Source organism: Ictidomys tridecemlineatus, chromosome 2 (genome assembly GCF_052094955.1).
Source record: "Ictidomys tridecemlineatus isolate mIctTri1 chromosome 2, mIctTri1.hap1, whole genome shotgun sequence".
Lineage (NCBI taxonomy): Eukaryota > Metazoa > Chordata > Mammalia > Rodentia > Sciuridae > Ictidomys > Ictidomys tridecemlineatus.
In genome coordinates this window covers 81,136,660-81,161,310 of record NC_135478.1, presented here as the reverse complement: position 1 = coordinate 81,161,310, position 24,651 = coordinate 81,136,660, and the positions used below count along the sequence as shown (strand labels likewise).

General features: G+C 46.5%; 1 pseudogene; it reads right to left on the bottom strand.

Moving 5' to 3' along the window:
• Positions 1-15,698: 15,698 nt before the first annotated feature.
• Positions 15,699-16,314, bottom strand: LOC101955720 (CDGSH iron-sulfur domain-containing protein 1-like; annotated as a pseudogene).
• Between the last annotated feature and the right edge of the window lie 8,337 nt (positions 16,315-24,651).

The window sequence follows — 24,651 nt, the reverse complement described above, 5'->3', positions numbered from 1 at the left end:
TCCCCAGCACCAAAAAAATAGGTAGTTTCACCAAGTTTTTAAGGAAAGATGACATGAAGAGACAGAAGAGGGGAAGGATTCTAGTTTCTACCCCTTGGACAAATATCCAGCACTCAAGATCTATGCTTGGTATGGCCAGAAGTCAAATCTGAGTGAAGAGAATACAGTTCAAGAAACCCCCAGATTTGGTAGCTGTGTTTATTTTAAATTGGGGGGGGGGAAGAACCCTTCCAAAGTAGGGCCAGGTAGGCATATGTAGGAAGGGAGTTGGGTCCAGAAAGAGACAAACAGGAGGGCTGGGGCTAAGGAGGGTCAACCAGTGGTATAATAGGGTGTGCGTCCAGTGTAGCCAAGCCAGATTTTTCAAAAGAAATGACATATATTTTGAGATGTGATCTCCTATTGCTCTAAATATTGACAACTGATTAGGAATATTTTAAATATCAGGAAGGCCAAACACAGGTCTTCGGATCAAATCCAACCTGAGTTTCCTATCTCTGTCACAGGGTTTCCAGTATGAAAAAAACAAAAAGAAACTGGGTCTGGTGCCAATGACATAGGTTCAAGTTCTTGCATCATTATCTGTGTTGATAATATGGGTGTGTCCCCTTCCCCTAACTCCTCTGAGCTTCAGTTTAGCTTCCCCATTTGTAAAAAACTGCCACCTACCATAAAGGGTTATGATTAAGTAACATGAAAGTGTTCCCTCAACCTTAAAGGGACCCATACATGTCACCATTTAATACAGGCCAGGAGGAGAGAGGGGGCCATGATGGCGATATCAGACAATAGATGAGGCCTCCAAGAGAGTAGAAAGGAAATGAGTTGGGTCCATGCTGACGAGCAGAACGGAAGAATCTAGACAATAGAAGCCACGTCAGGGGTGGAAATAGAAATTTGGGAGTTGGCGGTACACAAGTTATAAAAGAGGTCATGCAAGTAGATAATCGGACTTAGATACCTAGAGAAAAACAGGAGTCCAGAGAAATCAGAATCACCCACACAAAGATATCAGGGAAGCATCAACTAAAAAAAAAAATGTGGAAAGGAAAAAAAATCAGAAAAGAAAGTAGGAAAAGAAGGCAGAAAAGTTCTGTGGAGAAAGTTAAAGGGAGGGGAAAATATGGCCACTAAAGAGTGTATCAGAGATGTGTATCAGAAACTGTGGAAGAATAGGCCAGGCTGTGTTGAAAATAGAAAAAGTAGTGAAGTAAAGAAGTGAGGAAGGAAGAAAGATAAAAAGAAGAAACCAGAAGAACAAGGGGGTCCAGGCAGGACCTTCAGATAGAAACCAGGAGGTCGCATAGGCCACAGACAGCTTCGCTGATGGCAGATGGGTGGGGGAGAGAAGGGAATGTGGTGGTGGGGTAAAAAGTGAGTGAGGGCCCCACTAGTGTGTGTGAAGCACCTCTGTGCTCCTCACTCCCTCGGCCTCCCAGCGTCCCAGAAGGCAGGCACTGGGCCCATTTTACAGCCTACTTCAATATGGTTTAGGTTTTGTTGGAAGAGGCCGAAGTCTCCATGGCACATTCAAAAGACACACAGGGGCTGGGGATTGAAGCTTGGTGCAAGAGCGCATGCCTTACATGTGCAAGGCCTTGGGTTCCATCCCCAGCAACACACACACACACACACACACACACACACACACACACACACACTTGAGCTGCACTAGGAAGGACTCTCCGGAGGCTTCTGCCCACCTTGCTCAGCTCACCCAGCAACTTACAATTCAAAACAGCTGGAAATGTGTGCCCTGCGCTCCCTAACAAGAAAACAGAACAGAACATGGCTGTTTCTGCCAAGCGAGTTCTGAATAAGCTGCATTCCATTTCATTAAAACAATTACCTGAGCCCCAGCCAAGAATTACATAAAGCTTCCTCCCAGCACCTCCCCTCCCCCCATAAAACACACATCATGCTGCTCTTCACATAGGCTGAGTAAGGCCCTGATACACGCTCCCAGACCCCATGATTCCCCCCAGGTGTCCAGCCTCTGTCTGCATCCTTCCAGGCTGACAAATGTGAGGCTCACAGAAGACCTTCCCATGAAGCACTCCCCTCCCAAGGGCCTGCTGGCAGCCCAAAATGTTTCTAGTAAGCACCAGGCCCTCAGTTCTGCCTTTGAGCCTTGGGGGCCACTGGTGCCAGACTCCAACTATTTCCCTAAAACAGATGGGAGGCTCAAGTGGCCAATTTTGAGTCAACTCAAACTAGAAAAGAGGGATGTAGGGAGTGGAGATTCCAGGACAGGAGAGTGAGCCTGAAGGCTAGAGAACAGGATGGGCCAGATCTGAGCTACAAGCAAGAGTCGAGCTGCCCACAGGCTAGTGGTGTTCCTCCGACATAGATAAGAGATTCATGATGTGAAGCAAAAGGCATCTTCTCTCCTCCCCCAGGGCTCCAGCTGCCCAAAGGCTGTTTGTGCATTTGTAAAGGCTTCCGGTGCATCCCACCAGCCCAAACAATACCTTCCAACTCCAACCCAAAATCAGCATCTCTCTTGCCCTGACCCTGGTCTGATTAATGTCACTATACTCAAAGTAACTACTGAACTAACTCCACACCAAAGGAAATGTACTGTCTCTCTGGTCCTATCATTTCTTCTGCATAGGTCACAGCACTGTGCACCCACCTCTCCAGCTGACAGTCAGTAGTCACTGTCACTTGAGGCCTCTCTGGCCCCTGTTTCAGTTCACTGTTCTGTTGACCACCTGTGCAGTAACAGGAAGCTAAGAGTCACTCCGGCCAACCACAAGTGGACACAGGCCAGCCCTCTGGGCCCAGCAACGCAGAGCCCACCATGGAAAAGCAGGATTTATTACTTTTTTCAATGACTTTTTATCAGGAAAATGTCTAAACATACAAAGAAGTTGAAAACTATTACAAAGAACACCCTTGTACTTTCTGCTTCGATTCCACTATTAACACTTTGCCATCTTGTGTAAATCTCTCTATACACACACACAACTCATCCTCCATATTCACAGGTTCCACATCTGGAGACTCAACCAATAGAGCACTAAAAATACTCAGGGGTGGGGGCGACTGCATCTGAACTGAACACATACATTTTTCCCCTTGTCATTATTCCCTAAATAATACAGTATAACAACTAATGACATAGCATTTACATTTATATCTAGAGATGACTCAAAGTGGACGGGCACCATGGCATATATCTCTAATCCAAGCAACTCTGGAGACTGAGGCAGGAGAAATACAAGTTCCAGGCCAACCTCAGCAATGAAAAGAACTGGGGTTCAATCCTCACTTCCAAAAAAAAGAGAAAGGGAGTATATAGAGGATGTGTGTAAGTAATATGTAAATACTATGACATTTTATATAAGAGACTTGAGCATCCAAGGATTTTGGTATATGAGGGGGGTCCTGGAACTGATCCCCTGCAGATACCAAGGGATGCCTGTATGTTTGTGTGTGCATATGTGAGCATGTATTTTTTTTTATTACGTTACTTAAAACTACATTGCAGACAACTTGACATTTCACTCTTAAATACTTTAGCACGTACCTAACAATATTTTCCCATAAAACCACAATACCACAATCACACAAGAAATAAGCATTAAAAGACCATCTTTAAGGGAAGACTTGGACACTGAGGCTCTGCTAGGCCTGGCCAACCACACATTCTGCCTGCCATTGGCCCAGCGTCCAAGGCCTCCCTGGAGAGGGCAGCTCTGAGTCCCACTGGTTGGGCAATCAGTTAGTTAGCTGGACAATTTACCAGGATAAGAATGCACACTGAGGCCAGATGTGAGACAGTGACTGGAGGCTTCAGGAGGAGACAAACCTGACCTCCCATTTTAGTAAGTTGCTTTTTCAACATTCCTGAGAAAACTCAATTTCCTAATTCTTCTCCTCCCTCCTTCCCTCCCACAAGACATCCTCCATTCTCCATCCTGACATGTTCAATATCTTCCTCTGCTGGAAACAGGATGATGGCTCCAAGCAGTAGTGAATGTATGTACATCTGAACAAAGGCAAAGAGAGTATCTGTGTGGGAGAGGGCAGGGGGACAAGAAGACTTCTGATTCCCAACCAGAAGTGGTGGGCGAGGGGTCTAAGAGGAGTGACCCAGCCTCTCCCAGTAGCTGTGCTTTAAGCCCATAGCTGTGTCTCAAGGGTGAGAGGTGCCTGGACAGGTGGCCTGTGAAGGCAGAATGGGGTCCTACCCTAATCAGGAGACTACCACCAGCACCCTCTGTCCCATCCTGAGCATGGTGTCCCCAAGAAAGGACAAAGGAGAGGGAGGATACCACAGATAACAGGAAGACAGAAGAGGGGAGACTGAACAGAGAATGAGGAGTATGAGAAACAGAAAAGATTTTTCGTGTCCCAGAAATGGAAAGCAATCAAATCAATAGGACAAAGATTAAATATGGTAGCATGAACAGAATTGTAAAGAATAGTTGGTTATAAGTTTGATTCTGCAGACAAGCTGAATTCAAATCCTAGCCCTGCCTCTCACTAGAACTTGGGCAGGTGGGCTTCCCTCCCGGTTCCTTAGTTTCCTCCTCTGTAAAATGAGTATTACTGTCACTACTAATACTAAAATTAACAGAACCTGCCCCATACAACTGACATGATTCAATGTGACAGTGCATGTAAGGTCCCCAGCACAGTGCCTACACAAAATAAGTACTAAATAAAATTTTTGGAAGCTCGCTTTCTCTCTTTCTAACCCCCTCTCCCTCTTCCTCCCCCTTTCCCCCATCTCTCTCTCTCTCTGCTTCCTGGTTGTCATGAGCTGAGAAGCTTCCATCTGCCATGCCCTTGTACCGTGATATTCTGCCTCACCTCAAGTCCAGAGCAATGGAAAGTGCCAATCACAGAGACCTCTGAAACAGTGAAACAAAATAAACCTTTCTTCCTCTAAACAAATTTATAGAAAAGAGTTCTTCTGTAAACACTGTAAAAAAAGAAAAGTATAAAGCTGGGCATAGTAGTACACACCTATAATCCCAACTGTTCAGAAGGCTGAAGCAGGAAGATGGCAAGTTCAAAGCCAGCCTGGGCAACTTAGACACTATCTCAAAATAAAAAGGGTTGGAGATGTAGCTCAGCAATAGAGCACTCCTGGGTTCAATCCTGAGGACCAAGAAGGAAAGGAAAGCAAAAAAAAGAAAGAAATGGAAAGGATGGGTCAGGCACAGGGTATACACCTATAATGCCAACACTCAGGAAGCTGAGGCCAGAAAATTACTGGAGTCCAGGAGTTCAATACCAGCAAAATAGCAAGACTCCATCTCAAAAAAGAAAAGTATTCTATAGATATTTATTTTATTAATGAAAGCACTAAGATTAAGACAACCCAGGGAAAGGCTGGTATGAAGCTGGGAAGATGTCTTTCAATATCTCTGGCCTAGGAACATGGTGAAGACCAGAGAGAAGATTCAAAGGCCAAAAACTATGTGCTTTGAATAAATGGGGGAGAGAGGTACCCAGAGCCTCAGCTGTAACTCTGGCCCTCCATGAGGCTCTCTGGTCAAGGATCCACCTAACCTGTCTAATTCATGGCCATCACTAGGGAACAGGAAAAGGAATACTGAGATATTCCCTCAGAAGACCCTGACCCCATACTAATGGAGCTGAGGCCCCCTAGGGCACTAACCTCTCCACTCCATATCTGAAAGGGCACCTGCTTAAGAATCAAACACACCAGGGTTTGAATCCCAGCTTGGTCTCTCACTAGCATCCAGCTGAGGAAGCACCCACCAGGAGGGTACCATCACTCCACAAGCAAATGCTGCCTCCGCCATAGGCCAAGCAGCTGGGTGCCCTGACCCTGGCCTAACACACAGAGGCACCACAGGGCAAGCCCAAAGTACAGACTTTCCATGGAAACAGGGAGGTTCCAAAGCCCGGAATGCCCTAGGCAACTCCCCTGCCCCCCTAGCACTGCCCCCAAGGACAATGAGGCACTGTTTTCCAAAGGGTCAAGACTGCTGAGAAGCTGAGAGAAGACATGTCCAGATTCCAGCAGCAACAGGGCACTGCCAACAGCTGGCTGTCCGTTCCCCGCCCCCCCCCCCCCCCCAGTGAATGGGAAGGCAAAACTATCAAGTCCTGAACTGGACCCACCCTTTGCCATACATGCCATTTCCTAGGGATGCCCACAGGGCAGAAATTTTCAAGATAACTATTGAGTAGTCAGCAGGCCTTGTGGGTCATCCCCTGGCTGGTCACTGGCACCTACTGCCTTATGATTAAGATTACCAGATCTGGAACTGGATCAGCCTGGATTCAAACCCCTGCTCCACCACTGAACTTCCCTGAGCTCAGGTTTCTGCATTTGGAAAGCAGAGATACAGCACCTCCCTCTTGCACAGTTGTAACAGACCTTGAAAAGTTCTAAGTATGTTGCCTTTCTCCCATAGAGCACACATGATCATGGTTAGGCCACAGCTGGGGTCACACACTGTCCCCCCTCTCCCCGTACATTAGGAATGAGAACAAGGTGGGAGAGAGGAGTTGGGGCAGAAAACATAATCAGAGCACATAGCAGTGTTGTGGGAACTCTGTCCAGGAAACTTCGGCCAGACCCGAACAGAGTGAACTCCCAGCCAAACCAGCATCTAAACAGTAATGAGAAAAGCCACCAAGCAGCCACCCAGCAACCCGAAGTGGAGAGAACACACAGAGAAGGGCAGGACATGCTGTGTTTATGTTTTTCTGCCCAAAGAGCTATAAATTTGTAACTTATTAAACAGCACATGGTGATTCTGTCACCAGCCACTATGGGGAGGGGAAGAGTTCTCCTTTTTTTTTTTAAGACCAGAAAACAAAGTCACAAAGGGGGCTGTGCTCCTGGTAACCCTGCCACAGGACAGACCAATGTAAACTCTCACCTGTGTTAAGGACCAAGAGACTCACAGCTGAGAGCACTCTCAGAAGCAAAATAAAAACAAGAGGCCTGGCCTTTGTGTCTACCCTAACTAAAGAAAACAGCTGACAGGCAGTGTCCCCAGCAACCATCCAGACAGCTGACGGGCCTAGGCTCAGAGGCAAATTCCTCTCCTCTCCTGCACACCCCATTCCTCCCACCCCAGGCTCCAGTCAGCCAGGCGTGGCTGGCCCCCTGGGAACACAGGCCAAGGAAGTCTGACAGCCCAGATCCAAGCAACTGGAGAGTCTGGTGGACAGGGGGAAGGGGGAGCATCGAAGAAATCACAGGTGGCAGCCGTTGCCCACTGCAACCCCTCTTCAAGGGCCTGCTTGCCCCCGCCCCAAGAAGAAATGTTTCTTGGTACACAAGAGCTGTAGATCAAGGAGCTAAGGATGGGACTTCCACTCCTGTTTTTGCCATTTCATGACTGTGTAACCTGAGGTGGGAGAATCAGCCTTTGTCCCATTTTTTTCTATTTGTAAAGACAAGTAGTCATGATGGTAATGGGCTCAGAGAGATCTCCCAAAAAGATTGTGAGGATGGGACAAATCCAGGTATAGAGAAGTACTCCATAAATAGCAAGTTTCAATTCCTACAATCCTCTATGCCAGTACACTCTCTTTCTTTCAAAAACTAACTCAGTTTCCTGGCCCTAAATGGAAGACCGTCAGAAGACAGGAATTCCGGACTTTGCGAACTCTACAAAGACTTTCTCAGTCCTTCAAACAGCCAGGGGACTGTCCAGAAGCAACAGAACCCCACCAGCATGTTAGAAACTGTAACTCTGCTCCCTAGTTCCCACTGGGAAAGCAATAAGACTTTCAAATCCTGATTCAAAGCACATCCCCAGCCTCCATTCAGCTTAGTTATTTTTATGTGAACAAAAATACCTGCCTGGAATCCATGCCAACCTTGAGTACATTGGAAAAATGGGTGCCAAGCCTGACCCAAAAGCAGAACTATGCTTGGCAACCATTGCAAAACAGGCAGGACCCTACACCTCCCTCAGCTCCAGGACCTCTCAGGGGATCCCTGACCCCACAAGGAAGCTACAGGGAAACAGTCGAGTTCAATGCATACAAATAGCAAGTCTTAACTTAGTGCCCTGTGCTGCGTGGGAAAGCCCCCATCAGTCCTGTCTGATGAATCTGCTCCTCAGAGCTTGGGACAGAAGAGGCATCAGTGGTCACACAAGCCACCCACAGTCCAGAGAAGGAAGACAAGGGTCCTACAGAGAAGAAACCTGCCCCCCCCCCTCACCTCTGCATCTCCGAAGGGAGAGACAGACATTGAATCTTCCTATCTGGGATTCATGCCGCTCAAGGCTTTCCTAGAACCCTGGCACCAACTCCCTTGGGTTTACAGTTGGCTTCCAGGAGATACTTTCTTTCCCCTGTCCTAATCAAGACTGGGCTGAAAAGAGCAACCTCAGATCTCCAATAACATGAAAACAGTAAAACTCTGTTCTGGGCGTCCTGTCCTCCTTACCTGCATAGCTCCAGCAGCACCTGATGCTAGGAGTGGGGGACCCTGCCAGCCAGGACACGTTAGGGATGGTACATCTTGCGACTCACTTCCCACCTCATTCCTCTGGCTTTTCACCTGGGCCTGGGGAGGGGTCATGACTCCTCATCTTGTCCTCTAAGGTGGGGCGGTCTGTGATTGGACAGCTGGTCCCTACAGGGAAATGGACCACTACTGGATCCATGAAACCTTGTGACCAGACTGAGGTGGGGGCTTAGTGGTTAGGAGAGTAGACTGGGAAACTTGTCATTGCATTGGGGGTGTGGTCATGGATTGCTCATCTCTAGTTGATGAATCCGACTTGTACAATGAAACTGGTGGGCTCGGAGGGACTATGCCTGAAGCTGGGGACGGCCCTGGAAGGAGTGAAAGCGGATCCCAGAAATGCGAGACCAGCCCATGACATTGGGCAGCTGCCCCTAGGATGGGCAGTGGATACCAGCGGTGGGGGTGGGGAGCAGTCTGCGTAGTGAGGGTCCCGCACCTGAGAAGGCAGCCTGGCCCAGGGAGCGGGTCCCCTGCCTGAGGAAGACCGAGTGGGTCCCCGCGGGGTGAGCTGGTACCTGGGTCGGATCTGGGACATGGGGACGGGTCGCCGAGGTTGGGGGTCCGGAGATGGGCCGTCCCCAGGTGAGGGGCGACTGCTGAGAGGACCCCGGTGGGATTGGCCTGGCCCAGGACTCAGGCCCAGCTCGGGATCCGACCTCTCGGAACCCCGGCCAGCAGGGACTGGAGCCGGGTGTGGGCCGCCGGGGGGTGGGATTCCTCGGCCCCTGCCGATCGCTCGCGCCCGCCGGGCCCCGGGCCGCGCGCCCTTCGCTGCTTCTTCCCGCGGCCTCCCGCTCACTCACCGAGGTCGTCCATGGCGGGGCAGCCAGGGCCGGGAGCCGGCTCCGCGTCGCGCTCTCTGCCCGTCCCGGGGCTGCTCCTCTCCGCCCGGCAACTTTTCCGCCGCCAGCGTTGGCCCGGAACGGAACGCGCCGCCGCCGCCGCGCGTGTCCGCGCCCGCCGCGTGCCCCGCCTCCAGTCGTGCCCGCGGGCATGTTGTCCACGCCCCGTGCGCACGCTAGCCACGCCCCCACCGCCGGCCCGAAAGCGCACACCCAGCCCAAGCGGGGACAGATGTTGTGCGTGACAGCGGTGTCCCCTGGTGGCCGTTCTGGCTGACCGGAGACTCCCCGGCAATCCCAGCCTTGGGGCCCAGATCCATTTTTTTTTTTTTTTTTAATATTTATTTTTTTAGTTGTAGTTGGACACAATACCTTTATTTTACTTTTATGTGGTGCTGAGGATTGAACCCAGGGCTTTTCACGTGCTAGGCGAATGCTCTACCGCTGAGCCACAACCTCAGCCCCCAGATCCATTTATTTTTGAGGTTATGTATCCCTTAGTCTTCAGAGACTTCATTAAAGTTCTGCATGGGCTAGAAGGAACCCCACGTTAGATAGTAAAGGGAAAACTACAAGAAAGTCACACCCACTGCCCAACATAGTTTCTTGAGGGACTCTACTCCCATCACTCAGAAACTGGGTGATAATAACAGTTGGAATCTATTGAGTGTGTGAATAGACAGATATCATAGAGCTACTATCTAAATGAATTATGAGATCAGTTTTAGTATTATTCTATTTCCACTCCTTTCCTGCACTTCAGAATGGGTGAAGGCAATTTGTCAATTTTTACATAAAAAATGGTCTGCAACCAGACATGTGCAGTGATGCACACCTGCAATCCCAGCAATTCAGGAGGCTGAGGCAGGAGGATCACAATTTGAAGAACAGTTTCAGCAACCTAGCAGGAGGACCCTATCAAAAATTTTTAAAAATAAAAAGGGCTTGGGGCTGGGGATGTGGCTCAAGTGGTAGCACGCTCACCTGGCATGCGTGCGGCCCGGGTTCGATCCTCAGCACCACATACAAACAAAGATGTTGTGTCCGCCGAGAACTAAAAAATAAATATTAAAAAAATTCTCTCTCTCTCTCTCTCTCTCTCTCTCTCTCTCTCTCTCTCTCTCTCTCTCTCCTCTCTCACTCTCTCTTTAAAAAAAAAATTAAAAAAATTAAAAAAAAATAAAAAGGGCTGAGGATGTAGTGCCTCTGAGTTCAATCCCCAATACCAAAAAAAAGCCTCTAAGCAGTGTCCAACTCTCCTTGTCCTTCAGTAACTCAGCTGCCAGGTCCTTTTCTGTCAGGTCAGGTACCCCAGGAAGCACCCTAACTTTTTAGGGGTGACACTTATGAAAGAGGAAGGGAAAAATAGAAAAAATAGGATTGGACAAGGAGAGGCTTTATCTGACAAAGATTGGGCAGCGCAACAAGAGCTGCAGAACAAAAAATGAGGAGAATCCGTTTGTCAGAAGTGTCCAGGTTCCAATACTCCCACCATGAAGATGCCCAGAAAGAGTGGGGCCTTGCCTCGAAAGCACTGGACCTGTAAACCGTCACTCCTGAAGCTGGAGGATAAGGAGTTTTAGGTTTTGTTTTTTCTGTTCAGTGCTCAGGATTGAACCTAGGGCCTTGTGCATACTATGTAAGTACTCTGCCACTGAACTATTCAAACTCTTTTTGAAGGCATATTCAAACAACTCATCTCTATGGCTGCCACATCCTCCTCTATTAAAAATCAAGAGCCAACACTGCTCCCCAACTGGGCAATCACGCTATTGCATGCTCTTGTAATGCTTTTCCAACATCTTTTTTTTTTTTTTTTTTTTTTTTTTTTAGAGAGAGAGAGAGAGAGAGAGAGAGAGAGAATTTTAATATTTATATTGTAGTTATCGGCGGACACAACATCTTTGTTTGTATGTGGTGCTGAGGATCGAACCCAGGTCGCATGCATGCCAGGCAAGCACGCTACCGCTTGAGCCACATCCCCAGCCCCAACATCTTATATGTACCTGTTATGTGGGCCCTTCTGATCACTGCAATTAACATTTAGCGGTGAGACTGTTTGATAAATGTCTCTATCCACAAAGACTACACACAGGTGAGGGGAGAAAACACGCTTACCATATATCTACGTCTAGTATGTATGTGGCACATAGTAGGTACTTAATATACATTTGCCAAATGACTTGGAACAAAGCAAACCATAGATCCTGTCCTTAGAAAGCTCATAGTTTAATGGAAGAAACTCCCCAGGAGGGCAGGGCAGTGGAAGAAGCTAAGGGTAAGATAGATGAGCTCTCAGGAAAAGTTAAATAATATGATAGTAAGAAGACCAGAGGGCTGGGGATGTGGCTCAGTGGCAGAGCACTTGTCTCGCACATGTGAGGCACTGGGTTCAATCCTCAGCACCACATAAAAACAAACAAAGATATCATGTCCATGTATAACAAGAAAGAAAGAAAGAAAGAAAGAAAGAAAGAAAGAAAGAAAGAAAGAAAGAGGACCCAAGTCCAAATTTGGCTTAACCTGCTTCCCCCTGGAGGAGAATCTATTTAAGCCCCAGTTTTCACATCCGTAAGACAAGATGCTAAGGATTTTTCCTACATGACATGTTTGCCTGGCACGGGAGGGCTTATAAACAAAGAATTACAGGGTCAGAAGGGATCTCAAGAGATTATGCAAGGGCTAGGGATTTAGCCCAGTAAAAGCACTTGCCTAGCATGTACAAAGTCTTAGGTTTCACCCCTGTCACCCCACCACCACCCAACAAAAAGATGATAAATCGCTTCCTTGGACAACTGGAGGCAAAATTTCCTTCCAAAGCTGCTGAACCCTCAGTCTCTGTCATATTGCTGAAGGGTTCACATATTGACCAGGTGCATACCTGGACTGAACTCCAATTCTTCCCCTGTCTGACTTCCCACCGCTGTCCAGTCCTCCCACCCACAAAGCATGGCCTGACTCCCCTTACCCCTTTCAACCGTTCTCTTATTTGGATTACTGCATTAACTTCCAAAATGGACCCTTCCACTCAGAAGTCAGTTATCTTTTTAAAATCTGCTTTAATAATTATAATTTACACCCAATAAATTGTAGCCATACTAAGTACACTAGTTCAGTGAGTTGTTTTGTCTTGTTTTGGTACCAGGGATTGAACTCAGGGTCACTCGACCACTGAGCCACATCCCCAGCCCTATTTTGTATTTTATTTTTATTATTATTTTTTTAATATTTATTTTTTAGTTTTCGGCGGACACAACATCTTTGTTTGTATGTGGTGCGGAGGATCGAACCCGGGCCGCACGCATAGCAGGCGAGCGCGCTACCGCTTGAGCCACTTCCCCAGCCCTTGTATTTTATTTAGAGACAGGGTCTCACTGAGTTGCTCGAAGCTCCTGAGGCTGGCTTTGAATGCGCAATCCTCCTGTCTCAGCCTCCCAAGCTACTGGGATTACAGGCATGTGCCACCATGCCCAGCTAGTTTAGTGAGTTTTAACAGTTGTATACCACCATGTAACGGCCACCTCAATAAAGATATAGAACTTTCTATCACTCCTTCCTACTCCCTTGCAGTTGATCCTTCCCCCACTTGCTTTCTGTTATTGTAAATTACTTTGCATTTTTTATTTTATTTATTTGGTGCTGAGGATTGATTTACATGTGAGAGGCCCTGAACCTCTCACATGTTAAGCAAGTGCTCTACCACTGAGCTAACCCCCAGCCATTATATAGAATGCATTGACAGAAATGGAAATATACTGTTTTGGGGGGGCTCTGAGGGGTAGTGTCTTTAGCACGCATGCCTGTGAGGGTCACCCGTGTGCTGTGTACCCTTTTGTTGCTGACCACCCACTGTATAGATATACCATCGCCTGTTTCTCCATTATCCTATGGAGGGACACAGAGATTGTTTTTCTCGGTTTGGCCACTGTGAATAAAGCCACATGAGCATGTGTGTAGAAGTCTTTGCATGGACATATGGTCTCGTTTCTCTTGGATAAATACCTAAGAGTGGTACAAATGGGTTGCCAACTAAAGTTTACACAATGTAAAGAAAGTCTCATCAGTCCCCTGCTAAACCCCTCCAATGGTTTCCTGTTCCACTTGGAATAATATTCAAACTCATCAAAAGGGTCTCTGAGCCTGCACCTCAAATCAGCTCTCCCTCTCAGTCTCCCTTGGTTCCTCTTGCTCCATTCACAGCTGCTCCTCCTGTTTTATGTCCCTCAAGCACAGCCAACTTGTTCTGACTGCGGGGCCCTCAAAGTTTCCATTCTGGAATGTTCTTTCCAGGTTTTAGCATAGCTATTGACATGCCATCTCTGTAGGTCCTGGACATTTTATCTAAAATCTTCCCCACACTCCCAGTAGACCCTATATCTCCTTCTTCTGACTTATTTATTTTCACCTTTGGACATGTTCTGTATTTATTTGTTTACCTGTTTGCTATTCATCTCTCTCCTCCCCATTAAAATGTCAGGACCTTGGAAGCAGGGATTATGTCTGTCTTCACAGGGAAGGGGAGGGTTCAGTAAACAGTGTTGGAGAGGGTCTGGGATGTAGCTCAGATAGAACAGCTTCACAAGACTCCAAGCCCAATTCCCAGCATCCAAAAACAAAACTGTTGGAAAGAAGGAAAGACTGGGCTCGGGATGTGGCTCAAGCGGTAGGGCGCTCGCCTGGCATGTGTGCGGCCCGGGTTCGATCCTCAGCACCACATACAAACAAAGATGTTGTGTCCGCCAAATACTAAAAAATAAATATTAAAAAATTCTCTCTCTCTCTCTCTCTCTCTCTCAAAAAAAAAAAAAAAAAAAGAATGAAAGACTGGGGAGGTGGAGACCCAACGAAATGAGCCAAATGGGCTGTGGAGATCATTGCAAGGTCAGATAAGAACCCCAGTGTAAGGCTCCCAGCCCCACCCTCTCTCCTCTGTGGGGCAGGGTCCTGACTGCCAATGTGATTTCTCATCCACAGCCCTGCCCTGCTGTTTTTAAGGGAAAAAGATTAAAAACAACCCAAATACACATCGATAGGAGGTTGGTTAAATAAATTACATACAGTCTTACAATGGAAAAAGATGTAGCCACAGAAAAGATCTAGGGTATTCATTACGTACTGGTATGAAAAAAAAATCTCGAAGATTAAGAATGAGTCGTGGGCTGGGGCTGGGGCTGGGGCTGGGGCTCAGTGGTACAGCGCTTGCCTAGCAAGTGCGAGACCCTGGGTTTGATCCTCAGCACCACATAAAAATAAATAAATAAGGGCTGGGGATGTGGCTCAAGCGCTCGCCTGGCATGTGTGCGGCCCGGGTTCGATCCTCAGCACCACATACCAACAAAGATGTTGTGTCCGCTGAGAACTAAAAAATAAATATTAAAATTCTCTCTCTCTCTTTAAAAATAAAAAAAAATAAAGCTATCATTTTAAAAAATTAATTAATTAGTTAATTAATTAATGGTATTGTGTCCAACTACAACCAAAAAATAAATATTGAAAAATAAAAAATGAGTCATGCCAGGCGCTGTGGCGCATGCCTGTAATCCCAGCAGCTGGGGAGGCTGAGGCAGGAGGATTGTCAGTTCAACGTTAGCCTCAAAATTTAATGAGGACCATGAACAACTTAGTGAGAACCTTTCTCTAAAGAAAAATATAAAAAGGGTTAGGGATATGGCTCAGTGGTTAAGTACCCTTGGGTTCAATCCCTGGTACCAAAAATAAACAAATAAAAGTGTAACACGTGTATCATTTGTGAGGGGGAGTAGAAAACAATATATTTGTTTCTGAAATGTCTATACCTTCTGGAAGTGTTCTGGAAGAACACACAAACACCAAAACCAGATGGGAGGAGGTGGGTGACTGGAGATCAGGAGTAGGAAGGAGACTCCACTCAATACCCTTTGGAATTTTTTCTTCCTGATTTTGAAAATGATTTAATACATTAACCTCAAGATACAATTCTTAATATTTATTTATTTATTTATTTTTAGTTCTCGGTGGACACAACATCTTTGTTGGTATGTGGTGCTGAGGATCGAACCCAGGCCGAACGCATGCCAGGCGAGCGCGCTACCACTTGAGCCACATCCCCAGCCCACAATTCTTATACCATTATTTTAAATTTAAAGAAACAGGTCCTTCCAAGACCAAAATAATCCACACAGGCTGTAAGATGGTTTTTCCTTTTTCTTTTTTGTTTAAACAAATATGCTCCATGATGTTTCAATAAGTTAGGCAAATGCTGTGAATGTGAAAGCTGAAATTTGCAATGTACCACATCTAGAATCCAGGGGAGGTGGATTAGAAGAGGGAGTCATTCTAGTTATGTGATCAGGTGACACCATGACAAGCTGGTGTGCAGCATTAAAGCTGTCCACTTAAGTTTCTTTTTTCTCAACAATCAGAGGTCTTACGTTGTCTTCAGTCTTTTCATGATGTTTCCTGTGAAAACCATCACAGAATGGGAACTTTGGACCTCCAGCAATGGCAGAACTCAGCTTTATCTCCCAGATCCTCCATGTCAAAAGCATAGACTATCTTGGGGTTGTCTTTCTGGATGAGAAAATTTACCATTGCTTTATTGCAATGAGTACAGGGATGGAACCCAGGGGTGCTTAACCACTGAGCCACATCCCCAGCCCTTTTTATTTTTTATCTTCTTAAGGCCTCACTAAGTTGCTGAGGCTGGCTTTGAACCCAGGGATGGAACCCAGGGGTGCTTAACCACTGAGCCACATGCCCAGCCCTTTTTATTTTTTATCTTCTTAAGCCCTCACTAAGTTGCTGAGGCTGGCTTTGAACTCACGATCCTCCTGCCTCAAACTCCCAAGCTGCTGGGATTACAGGTTTGCACCACCGAACCCAGCTGGTATTGGGATGATCTTTCACACCGAATCTTTTGTAAGCTAGGTAACCAATGGCAGCCATAGCACCAACAATGGTAACTGCCGCAATCCATTCAACTCAAATGCTGGAATGGAAATTCAGATCCATGGCAACATCACTTACAAGTCATATGCACAAGACACCACCACAAATGGGCTTGCTCAGAGGGCACCAGAGCCAAGGCACAAGAAGCATCCTAAGGGCACCTGCTGGGGTTGTGACAGAGCGGCAGGCTGGAAGCCTGGAATTTTTATTTTTGTTTTTTTTCTTTTCAGTATTAGGGAATAAACCCAGGGCACTCTATCACTCAACTACATTTCCCAGGCTGTTTTATTATAGTGAGACAGAGTCTCTCTAAGTTGCCCAGGCTAGCCTTGAACTTGCAATCCTCCTGTCTCAGCCTCCTGAGTCTCTGGAATTATAGGAGTGCGCCACCAGCCTGACCCTGTTGGATTCTTTTGAGTTTTGAACCACATATGTGATTTCACCTATTCCCCAAATGAATTAATAAGTAAAAAGTAAAATAAAACTACATTTAAAAAATGTCACTATAGGGCTGGGAATGTTGGTAGGTGGTACAGGATGTGCTTAGCATGCAATGAAGCTTGGGTTCCATCCATCCCCAGCAGAAAGGAAGGAAGGAAGGAAGGAAGGAAGGAAGGAAGGAAGGAAGGAAGGAAGGAAGGAAGGAAGGAGAAAGAGAGGGGGGAGAGGAGGGAGGAAAAGGCAGAAAAAGAAAGAAAAAAAAAGGAAAGGAAAACACAAAACAATAATTCCAATGAGACTTGGAGAATGTTTTCTGGAAAAGAACTAACCCTGACCTGGTTTTTGAAGAGGGCTGTGGGAAAAACATTCCAGATAAAGGGGCTGATATCCAAGACAGAGAGGCTGAGGGCCTCAGAATAGAGGCAACAAGATTGAAAGCTTATTTCAAGGAGGAGCCAAGTGGCTCAAGGGTCAATGGGTGGATCCCAGCAGGGACTTTGGATCTCTGGGGGAAGTGTCTGGTGTCCAATAATCCTGAGACAGGCTTACCTTTCCATTCCAGTTCTGCCACCTGTCCAACTGTGCCACTTGGGGCAAGATAACCTCAGCCAATAAACCTCAGTTTTCTCATCCGTAAAGTGGAAGTGAGCTTCTTTAGGGCTCTTACTTAGCAGCTGTGCGATTTGGAGGAAGTGGCTTAACCTCTTGGGCCTCAACTGCTTTAACTGTAAAATCTGGAGAATAAAACCTACACCTTCTTCATGGTTCCTATGTGGATTCAACAACAGTAAAAATGCATGAAAAGAATCCCAGCAGCTCATGAGACTGAGACACGATGATCACAAGTTCAAAGCCAGCTTCAGCAAAATCGAGGTGCTAAGCAACTCAGTGAGACCCTGTCTCTAAATAAAATACAAAATAGGGCTAGGGATGGGGCTCAATGGTCGAGTGCCCCTGAGTTCAATCCCTGGTAGAAAAAAAAAAAAAGAAAAGAAAAGAAAAACATGAAAATTCAGGGCTGGCAAGTGTGTCTAAAATTATCATCTAAGAATCCGAGAGGTACTTGGAAGGCTAAGGAGAGACAGGGCAGGTTTGGGCATTTATTTAGCCACCAAAGGGTTGCAGAATCAAGGTTATGATTATTAATAATTATTATTGCATAAACTACTACGAGCCATTGTCAGCATCATCATCATTGTTATTGGAGAATTTATTGTTTAGCCCATGGTAACCACAAGATTTAAGTCTTTTACATTGTTATCTCAATTGATCCTTGCAGAAATCCACTGGCTGTTTCCTGCCTCTTTTGTAGGCCAGGAAAGTAAGGCTCATAAGTCAAGGCCACCTGCCCGCAGCCACAGAGCCTTGGAGAGGAAGAGCCCAGACTGGAACCCAGGACGGAACTCAGGGGGAGCAGGGGTCTGAGCCACAGCTCCTTGTCAGCTTCTTGGAAACACATGCCTTTGGAGGACCCTGGCTGCCCCTGGATTTAGGTGCGAGCACTGTCTGGGTCACTGTTCTGCTTAAAACCTTCATGACATCAGAAGGAATCCAATGACTCTGACCTCAGGGAAGGACCCAGTTGCCGTGTGCCTCCTTCCCAACTCTCCCTACTTCTTCCCTTCTCAGCTGCAGTCACAGGCAATGACATTATAAGGTGGCATTATAACGCTTTTTACCCCAGGGCTGTGGGCGGAACCTACAGCCTATAAAGCAGGTATACCACCACTGAGTCGCCTTCCTGGCCCAGGATGATGCTCAGTTCCTCTGAGATGCCTCAGTCCCAAGGTTCTAGGCCCCCCGCAGGTGCTAACATCCATCCTGCCCTCTCAGTCCTGCTTATCTGCTCTCCACCTTCCATTCAGAGCTTAGCTAGCCTCTCCTCCAGGAAGCCTTCCATGACTGCCACCCAGACTTGAAGATCAATCCCTTATCCCTGCACCAAAGCACTTACCTCTGTGCCAGGCACACTTGTCCTATATTATTTCATTTAATTAAAAAAAAAAAATCTGTCCAGCAGTGGGTCTCAGCCTTAGAGGCACATTGGAATCACCTAGGAAGCTAAAAAAAAAAAAAAAAAAAAAGAAAAAGAAAAAAAAAAAAAGAATTTTTTTTTTCTTCCCCCAGACCCAGTCCCCAGACATTCTGATTTAATTGGTCTGGAATGCAGTCTGAGCATCAGGATTTTTAAAAGCTCCCCAGGCAATTCTCACACACAACCAGGGTGGAGGCCCACTGGCCTCTGAGATAGATACCACCATGATTCTCCTCTGGCAGCCACAGACACTGAGGCACAGAGAGGCTAAGTGAGTGACCTAGGGTCACACAGCTAGTGGATACTGGAGTGAAAATCTGAACCGAAAAAGCCTGCAGTCTAAGCATCACGGGGGAACAAAAGCAAATCAATTGGCTTCAGTTAATTGCTCAGTGATGGCAAAGTCATGGAGCTGTGAGGCAGCTCTGTTCTGAGACAGACACTGAGGGCCCCAGGGTATGGGATATTTTTAACCTAGAAGCTGGTGATTCTTGAAAACATCCTGTAGTGAGTTAAACACTGAGCAGATTGTTTGGGGCCCCACAGACCCTTTCTCTGCCCAGATAACCCCCAGAGTCAGGTTTTTCCATCCCCTGAAGCCCGGGGATTCAGGCAGGCTCAGGAGATAGAGTGAGTGGGGGGTTCCCTCCATTGGGGGCTAGTGTTTCTGAGGACATTTTCATACATGGCAGAGGGGGAACAGATCAGTTGGGACGGGTCCAGATTCCTCCTCCCTCCAAGACAAGGATGACCTCACCCAACCCAGGGCCTTCTCCTGGTTCCCTGCCTGGAAGGGGGGTGGGGTGGGGGGTGGGGCAGCAAATGTTGGATCTGGATTGCATACCCTGGCCTCCCTCAGGACAGTGGGTGTGCATTTGCCCTCTTCCCCCTTCTCTCCAACCCACACCAGCCACGTGAGAGCTGCAGAACTCTTCCAAACACACACATCAAATATTCCCCAAATCTTCTCATATGTGGCTTTTCTTTTTTGGGGGGTGGGGTGGGGGTGGATTTTTAACTCAGGGGCACTCAATCACTGAGCCCCATCTCCAGCCCTATTTTGTATTTTATTTAGAGACAGGGTCTCACTGAGTTGCTTAAGGCCCTCATTTTTGCTGAGGCTGGCTTTGAACTCCAGATCCTCCTGTCTCAGCCTCCCTAGCCACTGGGATTCCACTCGTCTACCACTGTGCCAGGCATCTTACCTGGCTTTTCCGGCAAGTGCATTGGTATAGATTTTTAAAGTGACAAATTGGAAGTAAGTTACCCCTCGAAATGCAAAATATGCATGGCTCTTAAGCAGCCAATCCCACCTGTAGACATTTCCCCTAGAAATACCTTAGTGGGGGCCTCAAGGCCAGCCTTGGCAACTTTCTCAAGGATTCAAGAAAGTTCTGGGGGTGTGGCTCATTGTTAGAGTGCTTGCCTAGCATGCATGAGGTTCTGGGTTCAATCCCACTCCCCACAACTGCCCTCCCCTCAAAAAAAAAAAAAAGTGAAAAAAAACCCAGATCTAGTGAAAACACTTTTTCAGAGTTAGGGCCTTGCATGTGCTAGGCAAGTACAACTCCATTGAACCATATCCCCAGCCCTACTTTTCTAAATTTTAATAGAAATCAGGAGAGAACTTTGTCATCTGGATCCCCAGGGCATCATCTGATTTCCTGATCAATACAAAATTTGCCCTGGCAGACTTGTCCAGGGGGCTCGTGACATCTTGGAGCTACCAGGCCTTGAGCGCTGGCCTGGTACTAGGAAAGCTACCCTGGGGCTTCCAGAGAAGTGACATTAACTTTTCTCACTCACTCATGATCTCTTCCTGCCTGATCAGGAAGTGGGTTAGGGGAGCGGCTGTGGAAGGCAAAAGGCTTTTATTTTTTATTTTTTTTAAAAGAGAGAGTGAGAGAGGAGAGAGAGAGAGAATTTTTAATATTTATTTTTTAGTTCTCGGCGGACACAACATCTTTGTTGGTATGTGGTGCTGAGGATCGAACCTGGGCCGCATGCATGCCAGGCGAACGCGCTGCCGCTTGAGCCACATCCCCAGCCCCAGCAAAAGGCTTTTAGTATCAAATGGTTCCTGTGTCAAACTGGTTGTTCATTTCACAATGACTGCTCACCCAGGGAAACCTGTGGCTTCATAGTTGAGGGGGAGAGAGGAGAGTTACCGGCTTAAACAGGTGCTCAGACTCAGCATCATTAAGTAAAAGTTGATGTCGTTCCTTCTGGAGGTCTCTTGCCACTCACTTCTCCTTGGGGACAGCACTAGGACCTATCGCAAGCTAGGCAAGTGCTCCATCACTGAACTACACAGTCTTGCTGAAATATTTAATCTTAACCTGATCAAGCTACCAGGTGTAACTTCCCCTTTTCAGGAAATTCAGGGTACAGAGGAACATGTTACATAGTACCACGGGGACCCAATCAAATGAAGGCAGAATGTGGGACATTCTACAAGATTGCCACGGACTCTTCAAAAAATCAGTGTCACAGGCCAAGGATACAGCTCAGTGGTAGAGCACTTGCCTAACATGCACAAAGCTCTGGGTTTGATTCCTAGCAAAAAAGAGAAAGAGATCAATGTCATAAAGGAAAGAAAAAAAAAGCAGAAGAACTGATCTAGATGTAAAAAGATTGCAGATAGAATGTAAAATGGTACAGCCACTTTGGAAAATAATGTAGCAATTTCTTTTTATTTTATTCTTCTTTTCTTTTTTGTGTGCATGTGTACCAGGACTGAACCCCGGGGTGCTTAACCACTGAGTCACATCCCTTTATATTTTATTTAGAGTCAAGGTATCGCTAAGTTCCTCCAGACTTACACTAAATTGCTGAGGCTGGCATTGAATTTACAATCCTCCTGCCTCAGCCTCCTGAGTCTCTTGGATTATGGGTGCACGCCCCTATCCCCAGCAATTTATGCATTTGCCATAGGGCTCAGCAATCACACCCTTAGGCAATTATCCTGAGAATGAAAATCTTAGGCCAGGCCAGGTGCAGTGGTGCACACCTGCAATCCCAGCAGTTTGAAAGACTGAGGCAAGAGGATCGAAAATTGGAGGCCTGCCTGCCTTAGCAATTTAGTAAGGTCCTAAGCAACTTAAAAGATCCCATCTTCAAATTAAAACATAAAAAGGGCTGAGGATGTGGCTTAGTGGCTCTAGGTTCAATTCCCAATTACCCTTATCCCCCCTTACCCCCCCAAAACAAAAAATTAGGTCAGATATACTGGTATATGCCTGTAGTCCCAGCTACTTGGCAGGCTGAGGCAGGATTATCACTTAAGCCCACAAAATTCAAGACCAGTCTGGGCAACATAGCAAGATCCTGTTTCAAAACACCAAACCAACCAAAAATAGGCTCACATAAAAACCTGTGTATAGGAATATTATTATGTTTATTCATAATGGCAAAATACTGCTAACAACCCAAATGATCTTCAATGGGCGAATAGTTAGTTGCACAAACTTTGGTACTTCCATACAATTGGACACTCAGCAATAAATAAAAAAGAAATAATCATTAATACATTCAAGCTAAATGGACCTCACCTCAAGGATATCATACTTAGTGACAAATATCAACCTTAAAAAGTTATGTAGAAGCCAGGCAGGGTGGTGCATGCCTGTAATCCCAGCAGTTTGGGAGGCTGCAGCAGGAGGATCACCAGTTCAAAGCCAGCCTCAGCAACAGCAAGGCGCTAAGCAACTCAGTGAGACCTGTCTCTAAATAAAACACAAAATAGGGCTGGAGATGTGACTCAGTGGTCAAGTGCCCTGAGGTCAATTCCCGCTACAAAAAAAAAAAAAAAGTTATATTCAGCCAGGAGTGGTGGCACATATCTGTAATCCTAGTGACTCAAGAGGCTGAGGCATGAGGATCCCAAATTCAAGGCCAGCCTCAGCAATTCAGTGAGGCCCTAAGGGATTTACCAAGACTCTATCTCAAAATGAAACATAAAAAGGGCTGGTGATGTGGTTCAGTGGTTAACCATCCCTGGGTTCAATCAATCTCTGGTACAAAAAAAAAAGTCACATACAGGTGTAGTGGTGCACACCTATAATCTCAGGTACTTGGGAGGCTGAGATAGGAGGATTTTAAATTTGAGGCAGCCTTGGCAATTTAGTGAGACTCTGTCTCACAATTAAAAAATAAAAAATAAAAAGGACTGAGGATGTAGCTAAGTGGTAAAATCCTTCTGGGTTCAATTACCAGTACCAGGAAAAAAAAAATTCACATTCGGGATTATTCCATTTATATAAAACTAGAAAATGCAAACTGATCTATAATGATAGAAAGAGGAACAATGATTGCTTCGGACTGGAGAGAATGAAGAGAGATTGAAGGATTGGGAAGAGAAAGGGGAGTGGAGACACACGGGAGGAAGGGATCACAAAGGAACAGCAAAAGCCCAGCACCATGACACATGCCTGTACCCCCAGCAGCTCAGAAGGCTGAGGCAGGAGGATTGAGAGTTCAAAGCTAGCCTCAGCAAACGGGAGGCACTAAGCAACCCAGTAAGACTCTGGCTCTAAATAAAATACAAGGATGTGGCTTAGTGGTCCAATGGATGTGGCTTAGTGGTCCAATGTCCCTGAGTCCAATCCCTGTACCCCACCCCCCAAAAAAAGGAACACCAAGAGACTCGGTAGTCATGGATTTCACTATCTGGATTGGAGTAATGTATTTATGAAATTGCATGTTTTAAACATGTGCAGAAGTTGTGGGATTTCTTTGGGGAGGAGGTACTGGGGATTGAACCCAGGGTCGCTTTACCACTGAGCCACATCCCCACCCCACCCCCTTTTTTTTAATTTAGAAACGTATTTGTCTTTTTTTTTTTAAATATTTATTTTTTAGTTTTCGGGGGACACAACATCTTTGTTTGTATGTGGTGCTGAGAATCCAACCGAGCCGCATGCATGCCAGGCGAACGCGCTACCGCTTGAGCCACATCCCCAGCCCCCCCCCCACTCCTTTTTATTTTATTATTTTGACACATGATCTGGCTAAATTGCTTAGGACCTTGTTAAACTGCTGAGATTAACTGAGTTTGCGATCCTCCTGCTTCAGCTCCTGAGCCACTGGGATTACAAACGGGCGCCACCACACCAGGCAGCTCTATTTTGAGACAAGGACTCCCAAAATTTCTGAGGCTGGCCCAGAACTTGGCGATTCTCCTGCCTCAGTCTTTCACATCTCTGGGATTACAGGCGTGAGCCACCATACCTGGCTCAATAAAGTTGTTTGGGGTACAGGAAGGAATGGTTTCTGTAAGAATTAAATGAAGTAAAGCAAATTAAGCAATCTGCACTGGGTCAGGCATGCAGTAAGTGCTCAATACCCAATACTAGGTGAAACTTAGAATTTGTTTGGTCTCCATCAATCATATCCTCCCATTTATCACTGAATTATTTTTTCAGGGATAGCGGGAGGGGGGGGGATTACCGGGGATTGAACTCAGGGGCACTCGACCACGGAGCCACATCCCCAGCCCTATTTTGTACTTTTTATTTAGAGACAAGGCCTCACTGAGTTGCTTAGTGCCTCGCTAATGCTGAGGTTGGCTCAGAGCCACTGGGATTACAGGCGTGAGCCACCGCGCATCTTATTTGTTGACTTGTTTAGGTTTATCTACAGACTGTAAACTTCTTGAAGCAGGGACCAAGTCCAACTTATTAATAGGGCTGTCTTTCCCAGTGCCTTTTGAACTGTGGATGCAGTTACCACCCACCAGATGCCAGAGGAGCAATAGTAGTCGAAGCAGGTGAAGCTAGACCGGAAATGTGAACAAGACTCCTAAAAACCTGGGTGCAAAGACTTTTACTGATACAACACCAGGCGAAGACAGAGTAGTGAAAACAAATAGTAAAAAGAAAGGAACTAAAAACAACACAACAGACAGAAGTGTAGCTAGTATAGAC